At 47.9% G+C, this 20479-nt stretch overlaps 1 long non-coding RNA gene across 4 annotated transcripts; it reads left to right on the top strand.

Moving 5' to 3' along the window:
• Positions 1 to 205: 205 nt before the first annotated feature.
• Positions 206 to 12766, top strand: LOC142361680 (uncharacterized). 4 transcript variants are annotated; one of them, XR_012764331.1, is made up of 5 exons: positions 206 to 382; positions 9120 to 9264; positions 10250 to 10677; positions 11152 to 11277; positions 12098 to 12766. It is a non-coding gene; the product is annotated as an uncharacterized LOC142361680 (long non-coding RNA). The 4 variants fall into 4 exon arrangements; XR_012764329.1 differs by having other exon boundaries at positions 9120 to 9295; XR_012764324.1 differs by having other exon boundaries at positions 9120 to 9268; positions 12098 to 12764.
• Positions 12767 to 20479: the final 7713 nt, after the last annotated feature.

Here is a 20479-nt window from a genome sequence, read left to right as displayed (position 1 = left end):
CGCCCCCCTCCCGTCCCTCGCCCGGCGCTGTCGCCGTGGAGACAGCGGCCCGCCCCCGCCCCCCCAGCGCCGCTCCTCGGGACGGCTCCGCCGCACGCGCTTCCCCGGAGGGCCAACCAGCGGCCGCGCAGCGGTCACGCGCCGGGCGGGATGAGCCAATGGGAGCGCGGGCGAGCGGCGAGCGGGGTTAGGCGGGCGCTCGGCGGCCCCGCGGCCGGAAGTGCCTGTCAAGGGCCCGCGGCGGCGGCGGTGCCGGGGCTTGGTGGCGGGGAGCCCCCCCCGGGAGCCCCTCCCGGGAGCGACCTGCAGCCCGTGGAGGGGGAATGTGTCTGTGTGTGGGGTGTGCAGGGCTGTTAGGTGAGGCGGCGGCCCCACCGTTCTGGTAGGTGGGCGGGAGCGTGCGAGGGGGAGAGGCCTTTCCCATCCGCCCCAGAGGAAACCCCTGTGCGGGCTCCTCGGTTCCGCTTCCCGGTGTGCTGGGGGAGGGGGCTGCGGCGTAAGAGGTGCTTGCTGTTGTAAACTGGGCAGCTCTCCGGAGGCAGAAGGTGTCTGCGCGAGGGCACGCCGTGAATAATCCCACTTGTGTATATAAAAGTACACGGGATTCATAAAATCTAGCGATCCCTCGGAGCGCACTGTGATCGTCACGCAGGCGTGCGCTTGCGAGAGGCAGCGTTACGTGTGTGTTACTAAGGAGCTGCTGCCTCCTTACCCTGATAGAGGCCAAGGGCCGGGAAGATGGTGGTGCAGTCTGAGAAAAATGTTCCATGTACACAATAATGAAAAGGAAGATGACTGAGGAGAAGACATAAAACAGTTTCTCAAGGGAACCAGTGGCACTCAGGAAAGATGTTCGCATTTGCATCCTTGTCCTGCAGGGAGACAGGCTCATTAACCCTTTGTGTTTTTTCTCTGACATCACTGGTCGGAATTATTTGATACAGGGAGAAAAGTCTTTGTTTCAATTAGAGGCTTACGGTTCAGACAGAGCCACTAGTCTGCTGTTCAGATACTTTCCTAAAGTCGTCAGAAAAGGAGCTCGCTCCTGGGGCTTCATTTCTTACGGTGCTGTTCTTCCCTCTGCATTGTCACATCTTTGTCGTAGGTAAGGCCTAAGGTGTCAGCCTGCTCTCCAGGCAAGTGCAGTTCTGCTTCCTTGTTGACTTGTTTTCATGTTTCCGAACCTAAGTGGGAATTTTTGAGTGGCAGATATGTTTCTGGCCTTTTGGAACCCGTTTGTCCTCTCTCTGAGTCTTTTGGTCAAATGCTTGCCCCATCCAGTGCGGGGGCAATCTTGCCCCGTGCAGTTCCTCTGTGTGTTGTTTGTTGGGTTTTTTGAACTACAGAGCTTCAAAACAAATTTATTTTAGTAGGAAGCCCATGGCTTTGGTCTGTCCAGAAGAAAGAAGATTAGTGGCTGGCTTCTCGCAATGCCCAGGTGGTCAAAAACCACCAAAGCAAAACCAAAGCCCCACACATCTGTGTGATGTAAGTACATTCAATACCAAAGAGATGCACAGATTTTTTTTACAGGATTGTCAGAATCCATTTTCAAATGTTACAAAGCCTGGTCAGTCTAGTCAGAAATGAGTAATCATTTCAGTGATTAATTTAATTTCTGTTGGTGACTTGAGACCTTCAATAGAAATGAGCCTACAAGAACTTGTCATAGCACAAAATGCAAGATACCACACGTATGGATTAATAAATATTTGTTGTATAAATCCGGAAACCCTCCAGCAGACTAATGGGAAAATACCTGGGTTTATTAGTCAATGATGAAAGGGAGCTGCCAGTTTAACGCGGTTGTGAAAAAACAAATGTGACTCTGCTGTGCACACAGTCAAGCTTCTGGGTGACTGGTGAGACATTACTGAGTCCAGCTCTGATGAACCATGTCCAGGAAAGACGAACTGGTACAGAAATACGCCCGGAAGGGTTACTGGAAAAGAACAGAGCTTAGCTACAAGAATACACTAGGAATATTTGTCTGATTAACCTAGGAAAAGCAAATGCGGAGGAGGGTTATGAGTAACCAATAAGCCAGGGTAGAATCAACTGAGTGGGCATTTAAAGTAATGAACAGCATCGATAGAAGAGCGTGGATCTAAACTTTTTACAATCTAGATATAAAACTAAGAGCTATGTCAGAGGACTGAGCGTTTCGCGTTCCGTTAAGAACAGTGAAAGATTAACATACCTAACAGGCTTTAAAAGGTATTGCACTTCAGAACAGAAAGATGATGTGCAATCATACGAAATAGATTTAAACGATCTGTGTTGAAGGGAGGAGATGTGGTCCTCCCTTCTTACTCAGCCCGAGACTGGAACAATCTCCTGATGTTCAGTGCTTCTCAGAAAGAAGCTGTTGACTGCGGGTTCGTGATGAGGACGATGATTAGAGTGAGAAGGCAACGGTTCAGAAAGAGGTAACAGGAATACTCCCACTAGAAAGATTTACACCATGTGTTCCATCTCACATAGATTGCTGAGCAAAACATTTTTTCACTTAGTGGGGTGATGTGTGCACCACTGTTTGTTCTAAAGAAACATGTGCAAAACCAAAATATAGAGGGACAGTATATATAGCGTGGGGGATGGAAAAGAAAAGGCAGGGTGGTCAACCGTAGGAGGTGCTGGATGCCTTGAATGGATGACTCTTCCCAAGGACCTCATCCGCTTCACTTGTGAGGCTGAACACCTTGCCATTGCCCTGTTTTTCTAGCCTTCACCCTAGGCTGATTTTGATTCATCTGGGGAAAACGACAACATTGAAAATTCAGCTGATACGTGCTGGAGGCTCAGCCCTGAAAACAAATACAGTATCAGTAACGCGGAGTTATTTACAGTGAGGTGGAGAACATGGGGCTGTTTAGGTGCTGCCAGTCTTTTATTTATGCACGTTGCTTATACTTTTGCTGTTCTCTACCTGGGGGGGAGGGGGGGTGGGAAGAAAAAACAACCAAATTTCGGTGGAAGAGAAACTTCCTGCCACAAAAGATTGAACTGGGCAAGGCTTGCCAGGCAAATAGCCCACAGCATGCTTTCCCAGCGTGACTTCCTTTGCAGCTTCTCCCAGGAGACTCGGGAGTCATCGAATCCCTCTGTGCTGTACAGCTAGCTGGGTTTTTGCCAGCTTCCTAGGATTTAGAGGCTTCAGTTTTATTGCTCACTTCTCAAGTCTTTTTATGTCCTTATTTCAAACTGTCTTATTTCAAACTCCAGCAGCCTGTGGCTAACCACACTGTCTCGTGATAGGCTGTAGTTTCTCAATAAATATTGAATTTTTATCTTATGCAGAGACCAACACATTGTTTCATAAGTTTTTTGCTAGCTGTTGTAGGCTCTCACTACACGTTAGGGTATGTGTATGAAAGAGGAACAAGGCCTCTAACATCTGTTTCCATTCCAAAGCCAGGGCTTGCTAATTCTTCAGTAAAAACAGTATCAGTGGTAAGATGTAAAGTGGAGCGATATGAAAAATGGGGAAATCCATAGCGCCCTCCCTCTGAGAGCTGATGATGGTCTTCTGACACTGAAGCATAAGAGAACGTGTGAAATAAAGCCTGTCTACTTTACAGACTGTTCTAGTGTATATTTGTTTTCCATGGTCAAGAGCTCTTTTAAGTGCATGTTAGTATGACAACAGTGATTTCCTGCCCTTGCTTACTGTCATATTTTTACATTCAGGCTGTCAATGCAGTTCTGTCATCACATGGATTGCTCCTAACCATGTGTCATTACAGTATTTTAGGAAGTGTAGCCAGTGTTAAGTGTTAAGGATAGAGATTATGTTTAGTCTTCAATATTTCTTGCTAAACTAATTATCTTATTAGAACTGTCTATCAAGTTGTTATCAAACTCAGAATGCAACTAACTGGAGTGAGAAGTGGCTGACTTTTCTTACCCTATCCTTGGCATTTTCAGGTGATCGCACTGTTAATTTCCCTTTCATCCCGGCAGTAATATTGTCCCTTTTTTTTACTGACCACAAAGTTATAGGTGTTTGGCATCTTCGTTCATGAAGCCAGCAGCTTTCTAGAGGAAAGCAGGAACCACCTGAGTGCACTGGTAAAGGGAAAGGAGGTTGGACCTCCTCCCTCCTGTCTGGCAGTGGTCGGGTGGCAGCTCTCGTCGCCCTAGAGCCCGACGGGTGACAGCAAGCGCCGTCTCCAGCCTGGTGGCGGGCGTGGAGTGGGGTTTAACTTCCTGCACTGGAGGAGCGTGTTACAGAAGCAGGGTTTCATTAACTTCGCTGCTTGCAGGCCAGTTTGGGTTTGCTGGTGTTTTTCGTTTTGTTCCTAAGGAAATCTAAGTGCTTGTTTTTAAAGGTATAGTAGGTGTGCTTTTGTTTTGTAGTGCTGAAGCCTAGTGTGAGCTCCAAGTGAGATGACGCTTGTGGCTGTGTTAAGCCTTACTGAAGTTAGGGGTGCTCTGTGCAAAGATGAGATAGCAGCTCTCCATAGACCTCATCGTGAGATCAGAGTCAAAATTTGCAGTGATGAACTGCAGTCATCAGTGTCTGCGTTGGCTGGGGTTAGCGGTTCTCTAAGCACAGGGAGTTGCCCAAGTATCATCCCAGGCTTAGCACCCTAAGCAGGTAAACTAGGGTGCACGGGGGCTGAAGCTCAGCTGATCCACTGAGTATAGCGACGGTGATCAGCATTCCCATGTTTTAGTTCTGGTACCTGGCTTTGAGAAGAGCGCTAGGAGATCTTGGCAAAACTGAGACTTTAGCTCTTGGATTCCCAGCAGTCAAGCATGCTGAGCAGGGAGATCTTAAACCAGCTGATCAGAAATGTTGTGTGGGCAGCTCTTTTCTCCTCAGTTTAAGTTGTTTCTAGCCTTCATTTAAGCATATTTAGCGTCAGGGAACCAAAATCTGAAATGGTCTCTTGCAGTTTCTGCGACTCCATAGGGGTGTAGGCAGACCCTGCCTGCTTGCCATGTTAGCTCCCCTGCTCTGCCCAGGCCCACACCACCTTGCTCCCTCGTACACCCGTGCTGGTGCTGCCTGCCCCTACGCTGGGCCAGTTCAGCTCGCGAAATTTGTAGAAAGCGAATCCAGACTAGAAATGCAAATTGCTTTATAATTGCTAGCTGCTAGGGACTCAGCCATGAAAGAGGAACAGAGTTAACTTAGTCCTCAGCTTGAAACAGTTTAAACCCCCACCTATTGCTTCCCAAGAGACTGTTTTGTGTTGTGAAGGAAAACAAACTACATTACATTCCAGCAGAACGAGATTCAATTAATGTGTTTTACCTTAGAACTAGAGAAGACAACAAGTGTGAACACAATTACTATGGCTCCACCAATAGATATTCATTAAGTTGCTGTACCTGCCACTTTCAATTGTGTGCTCCAGTCCCCAGGGTTTGGGGTTTTTCTTGTTTTTTTTTGCAGTTTGAAAGAGATGGAGACAATAGGAGCAGGCATACCAAAGCCTTCTCTCAGACATAATTTAGTTTTCTAACCAGAAAGGAGCATTAAGGCTCCAGTCCCATGGGTTTATTTCAGAGGATGACCAGTTTGGTAGCTCTGCAAATCGGGGCAGCTTGCTGTTGTTATAATCTCATTAATGTTCTTTCCTGACATTGCAGATTAACCGTTCAAAGGAAGGGGATCACTCATGGAGGGGTAGGGCTGATGGTTTTTTAACTACTCTATGCAGTCGGATAACCATCCCTGTCATGTAATAAGGCCGTCGTGTTTAATTGTAGATGGTGGTTAAATTCAAAAAGAATAATTGCTCCTGGCTCCTCTTTTTATTAAGAGTGAAAATTTGATGGAACAATTCCCCAAAGCACCAGGAAATGTAAGTGAAAATATTAGAGTTTAGCTTGTGACCTGATTTTTATTGTTTTTAGTGAAGTTTTGGTGGACTTCTGCTGCTGTATTATGGCATTTCACAACAAAGTTTTCTTTGCTTCCCATAAAAGCAAACAGGAAACCTTGGTGGTGTTATTAATTTTAATGAAAACCTTCCACTGCATATCTAAGTTTTGTAAGAAATGCTCATCTGCCAATAAAGTTAAATATCTGTCATTCAGATGTAGGTTCAAAACAGGGTAAGTCAGTTTCAGGATAAAGAAATACACAGTAAAATAAACTAAAACCAGCCAATTTATTATTCCGTTTGACTCTTTCTTTCTCCTTATGATGTTCAAAAATAAATCAATTCAATCACAAGGCTTAAGAGAAAGTGAAGACAATGATAGTCTGTTTTTATTAAGGTACAAAAGTCTTGCAATAGCTGTCGCAAGTCACAGCCGTTTTTTTTTTCTGAGTCAGACTTAAAAGGAAAGAAGTTTAGCTCCTCCTTTTTAATAACCAGAGTATAAGCAACAAGCATTAGATTTCATAGGCCTCAATAAAAATTTAATATTGCAGTTTCAATAATACTTTCTTTTTACATAGTTATTTTGAGAAAAATATTCAGAGCTGAATTAAATCGTAAGGTGCCTTAATTGCTGTGGGTTACACTGAAAACTGAAATAAGATTTCCAATGCACTTTTCACATATTTATTTCTTCTATATGCATTTTGTTAAAAAGGGCAGCATTTAATCTTCATCTCATGCGTGATCAATTCATAACTTAGATCAGTTCAATTCAGTATGTTGGTCGTTTTGGTGCATGTCCAAATACACGCGTTTGTTCTGGATGTTTGGATTTCCATCATCTGTTCTAGGCAGTGAGGCTGGTTGCTCCGCGGAGTATCCGGATCCCTGAAAGGTCCCTGAAGAGAGGCAGGTGGTTTTAAGGGGTCTGGCCACTGGCTGGGGGATGTGAGATCACCTGAAAGAGACTCAGCAGCCAGTTTGTCAGCAAACACTGACCCTGTCTCCGTACCCGAAGAGATGAACGTGTGTGCCCAGCTCAGGTGCGGGCCACGCTCCCTCCCTCGGCAAATGCGCCGATGCAGGTCAGAGGTAGGTTGGAGATATGGGTGTGGGGAGGCAGGTCTCACCTGTAGAGTGACCTGTCTCTTTCTACCTGAAGGTCTTCTGGAGTTCCCACTTCTGGGAGCTTGTTGAGCCCAACCTCTAATTAGTGGAGCAGGAAGTTTTAACTAAATGCTTCAGAACTGTGAGTTTTATATATGATCTTTATCCACATAGGAGTTGCTAACCGCTGGCCTTCAAAGATAAACATTAAAGGCCTGAAAATCATGAGGGTTTGCGTCCCAACACCGACTGTTGGATTTGCCTTTTAGTCTTTAGACATTGTTGCTTCTTTTTGCTGCTTCCTCCTACATTGAACGTTTGGGTGTTTTTAACAGAAGCCAGGAGCCGCATGCTCCTGATTCCAGTAGCTGGTGCTTTAAGAAGACCCAGTATCATAAATCTGTGATAAAATCAGAAGTTTTGGTGACAGTGACTGTGGAAGGAGTAAAAATAGCTCAGTAATCATTCTGAGCCTGGAGAAAAGATTCGTGCAAGGGAAAACCAAAAAGGAACTGAGTTTGTGAGGTGTACGAAGCTCTCATACCCTTCTTTAGGCCTTCAGTGCTGTAGGTGAATGCAGCCCCGTGACTGCTGCTTTCAGGCAAACCTGCAAAGCTGTGTTACAGTGGGAGGCCTACCCTGCAAGCGCGAGATATGCATATGCTGCTTTAAGGAAGAACCACAGCTCATTTGCTTGAGGAAAATAGCACAAAGAATTAGCTCCAGCCTCTCTCTTTGCATTTCCTCTTGGGACTTCCGTGAGGGCTGATACAATTGCAGGTCGATTCTTGCAAAATAATTTGTGAGCAACTCAGGACACATCAAACAAATCCATAAAATTAAATTTTTCCAGAATTATTGAGGAGCTTTCATATAGATCTGGTCCCACTGCACAGAGTTGAACTTTATCAGGATAGCTTTTCTGGGGCCGATTCTAACAAGATTTCCCCATGGGTTTGGGGTGACCGTAGCGGGCATAGTAGATGACTGATGACCCTTCCAGAAGTGCTCCATGACAGTCTTCTCAAGGCAGTCAGTGTCTGCTAGTTTCTCTCTTCTTTCTGGTTCTTCTGTCATCTTCCAAGTCAATGTTTTTCTTACATGTAGATCTCTTTTGCAGTTACTCAGCAATGGGGAAAAAATACATAACTTTTTGTATTTACTTAAGGAAAGAGTTTGATGTAGCTGTGCAGCAAGGGGGGGTGTCTCTCGGCTGTTTTTTTTCATGGTGTCGTAATTCTTGGTTCTACACTTGCTGCAAACTTCTCTTCCTCGTGTGGCTTCTTCTTGGCTTCCTTCTCTTTTTTAGTGTAGTGTCCTCACAATTCCTCTTCCCCAAGGCTGTGCTTTCATGGTATGTTAACTCTGACAAAGAAACTAGATGACCGAATTCCTACCCCCCCCCCCCCCCCCCCATAGCTACTCACAGTATCATCCCCCAGTGGTCTCTCATCCAGTTAGCCCAGAGCCTTTGGGCTCCAGCACACCATTGCTCCTCTTTGTTCAGCTACTGCCTGCTGGGCTATTGCTGGAGTTTGAGGAGCTGTAGGAAGGAAATCTGCACTATTCTCGTTTTTAATTGTGATTGCATTTATGTGATTGGTATTTTCTACCTCTTGGTACAAAAACCCCACCAATGCTTTGATTAGAAGTTCAGCATTTGTGAATTCTTTGGCTGTGTCACGTCCTGTCACGTTAATTGGTTGGTATGGCTCTCAGTTTCTGAAATCACCCATCACGGGGGTTACTTCCATGCCTACAGAGGGACAACACTGAGGCGTCTTACTCAGAAATGTCAAGATCACTGCCATGAGCAGCTACAACTGAAATGTACTGGAATTTCTTTAGAGCCACAGGAAAAATAGTCTGGTGAGTGGATTTTGGTAGATCACATAGGTCATGCTCTCCTGTGGGGCAGTCTGAGTGCATCAAGGTCAGTCCTGATGGACATCTGCACAGCCGCTTCCTAAGGACCTCACCCGATGGAGGTGCCACGACAGCCCTGAGCAACCTATTCCCGTGCGTTGCTGTCTGCACTGTGCTAGTTTGAGGTTCAAGTTTAACCCTGTTAGGCCTTGTCCAGTTCACTCGGGTTGTGAAGCCGCGTGTCCTCTTTTCAGCAGACTTCTAGGAACCTTAATAAAATCAGATTTTCCCCTTGGTCTTCTCCAGGATAAAAGTGCCATGGGCAGCACTGTTCGGACCTCTGATTGGATTTGCATCTTCCCTGGAGTTTTTCTGACTAGACCATCCTTTTCCTGAGGCAGAGCATCCCAGACTGGACACAGTACCTCCGCTGAGGCCTTCCCAGAGCTGAGTAGGTAGGACTCACTCACCTTCTTGGCAGGGTAGGCTTCTCTTTGTACCTACCGGTATAACCTGGAACTTCTCTTTAGAACAAAACTGGTAGAGTTAACTTGTGTTGAGCTTGTGATCTGTGATTAACCTCTCCCACCCAGCTCCTTCATGAAGAACTTGTGCTCAGCCAGTTGCATCTCATCCTGATTTTGTGAAGCTGATTATTCTTATCTGTGTGCAGTACCTCGGACTTGTCTTCACTGAATTACATTGTGGTTTTCATACTGGTTTTTCCCAATTTATCAAGACATTTTGAACTCTGATTTTGTCTTCCAGTGTACTTGCAGGTCCTTCTCAGCTTTGTGTCACCCTCAGATCTAATAAGCATCATCTGTTCCAACAGATGTAATACACCAATAAGTGACTCATTGCTGGGTTGTTCGCTAATCCAATAAGTATTTATTATCTTTACTGTTGCTACATAAGAAACTAGATTTTAGCAAGTTCAGCAGCAGTGCGTATCAGATACAGCTTAGAGGTATCCGTTCTGTGACCACAAAAGTGACGGCAATGCAGAGTACAGAGACCTGAGCCAGCTAGTGTAGATAGCACATAAATACTCGCTAAGCTTGAAATAGTCATTAGTAGCATAGTTTGCACTGCTCCATCTAATTCTCTAGGTAGTGGTTAGTTTGGGTTTTTTCCCTGAGAAGCTCATATCTGCAAAGGCTTGCTGCCTGTTTAGGTATGGCTGCACCATTGATCATGCCCACACTGGAAAAAGAATCATCATTTAGGTAAAAATTGTGATGGCTCAGCTTTTTCGTGGCGTGGGGCATAATTCACCTCAACAGCCACATCCATCCAAGCAGCTGTTGGTAAAATCTAATTGTTTAATAAAAAAGCCTAATTAATAATACTTGTCGCCGTATAACTTTCTTATATTTATGTTTTCTTCCTAAAATTTACATCGCTGTGTCATCACGTGTACTCTTGCATCAAAGCTACCGATTGCTTACAAATCCAATTCTTGATTTGCATCCATGCAAAGCAAAGAAGATCTTTAAAAAGTCCAGAATTGCATTTATGTCTGTGTTTGGATAAAGATCCAAGACTCTGGTGTGAATACACAGAGGCCACAGAGACCCATGAAAGCCATGTGGGAGATCCCCCCAGAGTCCGAAGACCCGCGACCGCGGTACTCAGACCCCTGCACTCGCTCCGAATCTGCTGTTTTTGGGGCCCGGAGCCCTGCAGCGGTGGGACTAAGCGGGCTTGCGGAGGTCTGGTGCCGCATGGGCATGGTGCTCTCCAGCCACGCTTCCCGTTGGCACTCCTCACCCTGGTGGGACACAAGGATGCTGAAAGCAGAGGCAAGTCCTGCTGGAGGCTGCTCAGCCGATCCGCTGCTCTACTTCAGTCTTTCCTTAAGGTAAAAACATTTTATTGGGCTGTTCTCGGTAGTTTCAGCTGGGAGGGCTTCAGACTATACGCAGGCGGCAGATAACCTGGAGACCACGTGAGTATCCAGGGAGGAATCGTGGGAAGTGGTGGTCCAGAGAGACATCGTGTAGCATGCGGCAGATGAGATCTGGCAGTAAATCAACGCAACTTTGAGCTGGGAGAGCACAGGGTGAGGGCCGTTTCTTTCCACGCAGCCCTGGTGTGGAGGGGTCTCCTGCACTACCGCCCTGTGGCTCTTGGCCTTCGGTGCCTAAACCACCCGTGAAGGTGCTTCGAGAGCCCCTGAGTCATTCAGGTGTTTGAAAAACATCATCCTGTGCAGCTTTTCAGCGCAGTCTCAATGGGATGCAGCAGGGAATTTGTGTCCCTGAAGTAATTTAAAAGTTGTTTGGAACAAACCCCAGAAAATAACAATTTGCATCTCCAAAATAATTCTTTACAGGAAGAAGCAGCTGCAGTTTAACGTGGGCGGGAGAGAGACCAAGCCAGCGGTAGCCCCAAATCAGCCGCAAGCAGGCGTGCTCCATGTCAGGTGATGATGTACCTGTGTGTCTCCCCTGCGGTGCAGGTATGGCTGCGGTTCGTACTGGGGCTCACTGCCTGTGCGAGGACCATGGCGATGCAGCCTGGCACCTCTGTCTGTGCGTGTGTCTGTGTCCGTGTCCGGGGGGGATCAACGCGTGTCCCCCTGCTCCCCGCAGGGCTTTGCTCGGGGGGTGGTGTGCTGGAGCGCTGGCTCGTTTGAGGGTGAGGTGGGTGCCTGTGTCTGTTAGCTGTGGCTGTATGTGCACTGGCATGCCCCGTGCCTGTTTTAGAGAAAATAACGTTTCTGTCAGATAACCTGCTGTTTCGCTTTACGCAGGGGGAGATACGAGCAGCAAAAGTTACTGGTCACTGTGGCCCTGAAGTGTTCTCGTAACCGTACAAATCAGCCAGGACTAGCTTTTAATAAAATACTCTTACAAGCAAACTTTTCAAATTATTAAAAGCATGCTGGAAAAAAAAAAAAAGTGTTTTATTTTAAAAAGTGATAATTCAATTCGCCTATATTGTCTAAGTACCTGTGTGTGTATACATGCAAGTGTCTTCTCTCCCGTGTGTGTGTCTGCGTGTGTGTCTGTGTCTGTGTCTGTGTGTGTCTGTGTCTGTGTGTGTCTGTGTGTCTGTGTCTGTGTGTCTGTGTCTGTGTGTGTCTGTGTGTCTCTGTGTGTGTGTGTGCGTGTGCATGTGTGTGTAAAAGCAGGCTCAAACTCCACAGAGTTTGATTTAAACCTGGTCATGATCGGTTTACAGAGAAAAGAAAAAGCAGCGTGTTTTGGTTAAATGGACTATTTGCAACTCTCATATTGCAGTTTTTTATTATTATTTCCTTTATTTTTGTATTTCAGCTAGTGCCTAAGAAATGGATTGTCTCTGGTGCTTATGTGTTGTTCCATGGAGCCATTTGATTGGAGGCAGAAACTTCTGTTTAACAGCATGTGAAGGAAACTAAGGAGCGAGAACAGTCTCAGCTGCAGTATTTTCCTCGGCCTTGCAAACCTTCAGCCAGAGTCTCAGCTGCCATACATTGGCATAAACTCCAGCATCTTAAAGCTGCGTTGGTTTATGCGACCCAAGGAGATGACCTCTGGGATTTGTGGGACCACTGCATAAATACCAGAGCTTTCAACCTGCCAGAGTCAGAATAAATATTGCTTGTGGTCCAGTCCCGGCTCCACGCGTGCGTGCCATGCCGCTCCTTGATTTCAGCAGCATCGCGTGAGGCAGTGGCGGGGAGGAGGGAACCTTCAGCAGCTCCTCGCTTCTCCCCGGCAGAACCCCCGCCAGGGTGCTGCCGTGTTCTCCTTGCAGGTGAGGAAGCTGATGAGAGCAGCGGTCTGAGCTGAGGGGGTGAGGTGCTGCTCTCGCGGTGCTGTCGCGCTCCCCTACCACCCACGCGGGTGCTGCCTTCACGCCAGGGTAGACAAGCGAAATGGCGGGTCCCCGCCGGCTCTGCCCGTGCGGCGGGTGGGCAGAGGGGCACGGGGGCAAGAGGGGGCATGGCTAGGTTGTTAGGAACGTCAGTGCCTGAGGAAGGAGGGTTTTAAGTTACGTTACCCTGAGATAAAAGAGGCAGTGATGACCCCAAACCTCGGGAGCCGCGCGCTGGTGCCACTCCGAGCTCTCCCGAGAGGAAGGCGGCAGCGGCCTGCGGGGTGCCGGGGGTGCCGCTGGCAGCCGAGCAGGGAGCGGTTCCTCCCCACGGCAGGGCCGCAGGTTTGCTGTACGGCGGGCACAGCTATAGTCATAAACCAGATTTTTATGGTCATAAACCGAATCAGAGGGAAGTAGGAGGGAATGCCCTGGGCAGAGGCTGGGGAAGCTCGGCGCCCTACACGAAGCAGCTGCGCTGGCTGCAGCACGGCATGGCTAACAGAGAAAGCGAGGTGAGGCAGCATGGAAAGGGCATCCGCCGCGTTCCTCCCGCCCAGCTCTGCACAAACCCGGCCCGGGCTCTCTGCTGGAGGGGCAGGAGCTCCGGCAGCGCCCCAGCTGCCGCTGAAGGCAGCAGAGCAGGCGCCATTGACAGCCGAGGGACGTTTGGGGCAGAAGCGGGCAGGCCTCGTCTCCCCTCGGCTGCCTCCAGCGTCTGCAGGCGCCCCACGGGAGCGGACCAACCTCCCAGGAACCCCAGCCTGCTTAATTTTAGTCATTTAAAAACAGCCCCTGGCTCCTTGAGGGGCTGCGGAGGAGGAGACTCCCTCACAACCTGGCTGGCTCAATGGGCCCTGTAAAACCCACCCGTCTCCCCGAGTCCTCCGCAAGGGCATTTTCTGAGTGCAGTGGAAAGATTCATTTCTACATTTCTGCCTTTGCACGTGCTCCGATTTGCCCCATGGTTTGCAAGAAGGAGACATGGCAGAAGGGGCTGGCCCCAGGGCAGCCAGCGCTGGTGTCCCCCAGAGATGCAGCAGGAGAAATCCCAGCAAGGAGAAGCCACAGGACTTGCTGCAGAGGCAGCAGACTTTCCTTTTTCACGCTTACTGGTTTCTCAGAGGGGTCCTGCTACTACTGACGCCAAGGGTCAGGGGACTTAGAGTTTTATTTTGAACGCTGGTATTATTTCGCACGTTCAGGAATGGGATAGCCGGTGGGGCTGTTAGGATTCTGCCACGGGGATGTGCTGGAGTGCTTGGGATGAAGAGTCCTCTCCCCTGGGCCAGCTCTGCCTGGAGGCTGTGGGACGTGCCACTAGTAAATCTGATAACCCAGCAGGTGGAAACAGCTGCTCGGTTTCACTCAGGCACCTGAGGAGACCCTCTGCGGCTTGTTCATGGCCAGTCTGGCTACCCATTGCCACAGGCACCATGGGATCCTCAAGAATTTCGTTACACAGGCACGAAAGGCAGGGCACTTCTCACTTGGAGCCACTGCCCCACAGCTCCTGCAGAACACGAGCATGTGGGCAGCCCCTGCAAATCCCCACGCTAGCTTATCCTAACACCCCGCTCGGGTAACCCAGCCCAAGCTTACTCCTTTCAGCTGCACCCAGCTCCAGTAATTAGCATCTGATTGCGGGTCTCGCTGCCAAGGAACCCCACCACAAACTCCAGCTGGCTCGGTGGACATCAGCCCCACCAATGGGAGCTCCTGACACCGCAACACTGCAGCACGCGTTCCTAGACAAAATTCACACTGGGAGATGTTTCCATTGCTCAGCAGACTAAACCCAAGTTCTGCAAATACCACATCTTATCAGGGCCGTTTTCTTTATCAAGTTTATTGCAAATTGGCTAAAGTGTATGGACTCCTGGAGCATGGAGCCTCATCCAGCTACGTCTTAGAAAGAAGCTAAGAAGGAGAGGCAGCTGTTTCTCTCTGCAGTATTCATAAGGTAATAATGGTAACAATAAAGGGAAGTAAAATAGAGTGGTTTCATTGTGATATTTCTTAAAAAGTAAGGATTCAATTGAATATAAAATGATAATTGATTTTAGGCACTTTGACAGACTGACGTTGGAGTCTAACGGAGTCATTTTCTGAGAAGAGCAGAAAGAAAGCTGTGTCAGGAGGAAACAACCCTCACTTAGTATAGAGAGGTGCTGCTGAGTAGCACTGCCGGAGTCCTTTATTTAAATAAGAATAATTATATTGCACAGGAAACTTGGATTTGAAAGCAGTTCCTCTGATAATTACTCCTGAAGAGGAATGTATCTGCTGCATTCACCAAAGCCTGAAGGCCTCTTATCACAGAGGATCATCTGCATTATGGCTAAAATTAAAACAAAGGGAGAGAAACAAACAAGAAAGGACATCTACTCCCAAACAACAGGTCCATGTGAAAAAAAGTTCACCAAGAAGTGGTGAACGTCTCTTGGAGTGAACATCTGATGTAATCGGAGGTGAGAGGCAAATAAGAGAATAATTATGCTGCACTTGGTTTCCACTTGGAAAGGAATCCCTCCTGGCTCCTTGCCGTACGATGTCGCCTCACTGCTCTACACCTGCTTTCTACTGGGTTCCACCGTACCCGCAAGCTCTCACCAAAGCCTTGCCTGTGGACAGCATTCACTGTGAAAGACTGGAAAATTCCTCTGGCCAAGTAACTGTAAGCAGAGAGCTGCATCTGCTGCTGAAGCGGGGTTTGTTTGCAGTCAGCCCAGACTGCAGCCTGCCCTCTCCATCTTCTCCCTGACCTTAAAACTTTGGATGGAGCAGGCAAGGCACTGACAGTCAGATCATCTCCAGGCAGGTTTTGACCACTCTACCTTTCACGCAAAGCAAATCCATAATTAAACAATGCCTTAAATTCTCAGACCGTTGTGGCTTCCCACTCTAGTTATGAAAATGAAGACCGTCCAGTGAGTGCCCCTGAAGTGACTCTCACACTGGCTTTCCTAAGCTTGCAAGGAGCTTCTCTGCGCGATCAAGAGCAGCGTGGCTCTTGGATCCGAGGGTCTCCTAAGGAAGGCCAGCAGAATCAAGTGGGTGAAGATAAAAGCCAGAGGTGGGCTAATACTTCAGACGGGGTGGGCTAATACTTCTTGTAAGTAGCAAGAGGGCATTTTACCCCCAAAGTTTTTCTAAGCAGTAAAGGATTGGTATTAATGTGCATGTGTTGCAGTGGGGAAAGGTATTTGATTACTGCGGAACAGGTCACTTACAAATCACCTCCTCACCTTTCAGGCAGCGTGCCCAATCTGTGCTGGCAAGAGAAATCCATTCATTGCAACTAACAGGTGTAAATGACCTGTTCAGTTGCTGCGATGCTGCAAGGACCGAAACATGGTCCTCAACCACGATGACAGTAAAAAAGCCTATGTCATTTCTAGAATGAAAGGAAGAAAAGAGGAACAAGATGCTTTAAAAAAAACAACCACCCCCAGACAAAAATAAAGGCGCAGAAGCTGGCAGGCAGCACGGGCTTCCCATGGTGAACGTATGCTCAGAAGAGAAGCTCCGGTGAAAGCTAGAGCGAGCAGGATCTGTCTCTCTGGGGGCAGGCATGAGGTTGCACAGCACCTCGCCATGGACCCCAGCTCGGCGTAGGAGGGGGTCACCTGAGGCATCTCCACAGGCAGCCGGGCTGGGCAGGCTCCAGAAGAGGCAACCCTGCCTAGAAGTTGGACGTTGTTGTCCTCTGGCAAAGCCTCAGTCGCTCTCTCTCCATTTGCTTATACAGGAAGCCTGGGGCTGAATGCAAAAGGCCTTAATTTTGTGTAGTAAAAACATAATTCTGTTCTGCCTGTACACAGAAAAGGATGCTCAGAAGAAAACCATTGCCCCTGTTCAGGCAATCCATATAAATACTGTGCTATGCCTGGCAAACAGAGTGGCTACAAGTAAGAAAGTGCAGAGTTGGCTGATAATTTAATGTAATTTGGTTTCATTTGCCTTATAAGCTCTCTTTATGTTGTTATAAATTATTTTTTTGGATTGTACTTCATAAAGCAGAACAGTTGAAATACCTTGCTGCAGAGTAAGTTCTGTGAAGAGTAAGAGGAACTGATCTGGAAAACAAACAAGCACATCTGAAATGTGCATTTAAAGATGACTGAAACAAACTTGAAATACTAAGTAGCCTGGCCCTTAAAAGCTACAAAGGATGTGTGATCAGTCTAACAAGTAAGTTGGGGAGAAAAACACCAACCAAAATTCCTTATGTATACCTCCAACTCCAAATAAACTTGGACTGGAAGAAGCTCAGCCTTTCGCATCACCCAGTTAAAAGGAAATAAAACTAAAAGTCCACAGGCCGCAGGAGGAGTTGCCAGTGTGCCTCTGCTGCCGCCCATAAGCTCTTACTCCAAGACGACAGCCAAGGAATGGGCAGTGCCATCAGCCCAGGGACATCTCCAGTGACTGGTCTGGATCAGAAAGCCCACGCTCACGAAGGAAGGCACTGATTCCCTATTAGAAGAGTTCAACCTACTTTATGTTCTCTAGAATGGCTATAAAGTAATAATTTTTAAAGCCAATAGGAAGGGAAAATGCTTTCTATCACACCTTGTCGTTAGAAAGCCTACTGACATCCAACCAAGGCTGACCACTGTTTTTCTACACGAGTCCTCATTTACCGATGCTTCCTTACGTAGCTTTTCTTTTCAAACACATTCGGCCTGAGGAAGGACACAAACCAGGACTCCTGCCTTTCACTATTTATCTTAAACCTGGAAATCAATGTGTGGGCTCTACCAACGCCTGTCAAAGGACAGCTTGTTATCACACCTTACAGACAGGGAAATTAAAGATACATAACTACGTGGGCTAGAGTAGGGTACAATCATTCCACATGAAACACTGAAACAGAACAATTTATTTGCACGCAGGGACAGTCTATCCCATTGCAATTGCATTCAGACTAAGTTCTACTGATAACATCACACCTCCATTGGCATAATAATAACTGAATATAGCCCATGTGAAGATTAAGCCTGAGGAAATTATGTTACATACCAAAGGGTTACCATATTTTTTAATTTCTCCCTATAACCTGTTAAGAGACAAGAACATCTTGAATTTACCAAATCTGTAAAATTTGTGTTGTCCATTTTCATGGCTTTTTCAAGAATGTTAGGAGCTGCTCTTGAACTTTACCTCCGTGAGCACATGGGCACCTTAGATGACATGAAAAACTCTTCTAGGCATCACGGTAGGAGAGAAAAAGCTTAAATATGCAAGATAAATGTACTCCAAATACCTACAGAGAAGAACGGGGATTTTAACCATCAGACCATTTACGCCAATCTCATGATTTTGTGATTTCTTGTGCATGGTGGTGTTTTAAAATCCGTCAAAACCACTGTTACGATGGACAGTCCTTTGTGAAAACAGGTGGGATCCCTTGGCTGAACTCATCTGAGACACCTGCAGGGGGTGGCAGACTTAAGATACCCATCCAGACCTGTGCTCCTCGGCAGCAGCAACTTCAGGCCAAGCGAGTATCCTGCAGCGCCCAAAATGATCCTCGACAGCTACAGAGAGAAAGCTGGATCCCACTTTAAGAGCTCCCCAAGTGTGAAAAACTTGCTTGGTCGCAGTCCCGAGCTGTGCTGTCAGCTACCGACTTCAGCATCTCTGAACGTGCTCCGCTGGCATTCGGTGTGGTGACCATAGCCATAAAAGAAGGAAATAAAAGCACTTCCTCCCTCTACCCTGCCGTGAAAAGGAGAGGCGTTCATGGCAAATGTAAACACAGCTCAGGTTTAGCGTAGGCACGCGCCCGCATGACCATCCCTGGGGGCTCTTCCTGCGAAGTGAACCTCACACCGTTGTGGTCACCCTCGCCACCACCGCGTCCCAGCATCTCTTTAGTCCTGTGACCCTCCGAGGAACCACCTTCTGCGCAGGCTACGCCCTGACCGGTTTGCGACAATTACACTGGGGAGGACACTCACCAGAACGCGTTGTCCTTAAGAGCAGTATCCAAATCCAGCTCTTTGAAGATGAGAGGAGCAGGGAATCTTTCCTGGAGTGATTTTCCTAAACCATAAAGCCCAGCGTATTTTCCTCACTCTGCAAGAAGCTTGGGTGGAAATCATGCGACTGCAACACAACACTGCATAAGGAGCTCGCACCGGTATCTTCCTTTCACGCTTCTGAGCAGTTTTGCCCTCCTGTACCAGAAGGTATTTTCATAAAACAGTATGTAATTTATTTTCTACAATTTCTATGGTTTCTATAATTACAGAATTAGAAGAGTAAGAATTTCTAAGATGTTTCTATGGTTTATTCATTCACAGATAATTCAACGACATATTCCACACCTGTCACTATTTGCTCAAATACCTATACCAGCAACAGTAACTGCTTTAGTGAACAGCTGAGATGGTATTGCCCACCCCCAAACCCCAGCAATAAAAATGATCTTGACCCATGCAAAAAGCCTCCAGAACTGCCAATTACATGATGTTAAAAAGGGAGGTTACTCGGCAAAAGGCTTGGCTAAAGAAATTATTGCATAAAGAGCGTGGTAGGCATACGACCAGATGCCAAGGAAGGTTTTCAGCAATCCCAGGCAAGGCATTTTTTTGGGTCCCAGGAATTCGTGCGATAAATGCCACTAGCAGAAGACTCAGCGCCCACACCGTCAAGCAGCCTTGCCCACGAGCCCTTTTTCCGTGACCGCCCACGGTACAGAAATGTCGGGCTGTTCCTAGGCTTTCTTCTGGAGCAGAACGGCTCCTCCCGAAGCAAAACCCAGCCGCTGTTTCGGCAGCTTGCTCAACAGACACTCCCAAAACGCAGCGCGGACAAGGCTGAACCAGTTTTGGCTTCCTCCGCTGCATACGAACACGCAAAGCTACCCCAGCAGGCTCCGACCCCTCAAATATCACATCATCCCCTTTTGTTTCATGCTATTAATTCCAGCGGGCTGCAAAAAAAAACCCCAAACCAAACCCAGCCCTCGGATTACTTCAGACCTTCCGACTGAAAAACCAAGCAAAACATACCAAAAATCATAGTCAAGACTCACGGTGACGGCTACACCACGTGGGGCCAGCCAGATGCTGTCAGCCTGGACCCGGCCGGTGTGCCCTGGGGAAGGCCGATGCCGAGCGGCACGGTGCCGGGGCGAGGGTCGGCTCCCTGCTGGGGAGCAGCCCTCTGGCCACCCTCTGTCTGCGGGGATACCGAGGGTTGCTGAAGCACCTTGCTTCATTTTGGGAACGCTGACGTTCTCTGGCCCATGGAGGTGTACAAAGACAGCCGGTTCGGTGCGGCTCCTCAGAGCTCGCGGCTCCCACGAGCGCTTCTCTGCTGCCAAAACAGAGCCAAAGCTGACAAGAAACAAAGCAGCTTTTAGACAAGAAAAACTGACATGTCCTGGCCCTTCTTGGCAGCTGACAACTGCTCAGGGTGGGCTTTAACGTAAGAAAGTGTGAGCAGATGGGGTTTCTGCTCCTCAATCGTCAGGAGCTGAACATGAATCGCTTGCTGCCTCTGCTCTGCGATGCCCTCGCAGCCCTCCACTGCTGCAGTCCTTCCCCGTCCCTCGCAAGCCCTCTCCACCCCACACGCTCGTTCTCAGCAGGCTCCTGGCTCGGTACGGCCGCGACACGTCCAAACAGACTGGTCAGCCTGCTGGTCTTCCACATCACCAGCGACCTCGGACTCCTTTCAAACCAGCCCCGTGCTGATGCAACGTATACAACTTGATGACACAAACTCTTCTTGATTCTGCAGGAGCTGTATTTCCTTTCTTCAAAGCATTTAAGAAGACAGATCAGAGAAGATGGTCTGAAGAAACCACGGAGCTGCAAGCCAGAGGTTTGAATCCCTCCGCTGCC

This window comes from Opisthocomus hoazin, chromosome 1 (assembly GCF_030867145.1).
Source record: "Opisthocomus hoazin isolate bOpiHoa1 chromosome 1, bOpiHoa1.hap1, whole genome shotgun sequence".
Taxonomy (NCBI): Eukaryota; Metazoa; Chordata; class Aves; order Opisthocomiformes; family Opisthocomidae; genus Opisthocomus; species Opisthocomus hoazin.
The sequence above is the reverse complement of the archived record's forward strand: the minus strand, read 5'-3'. Positions and strand labels throughout refer to the sequence as shown.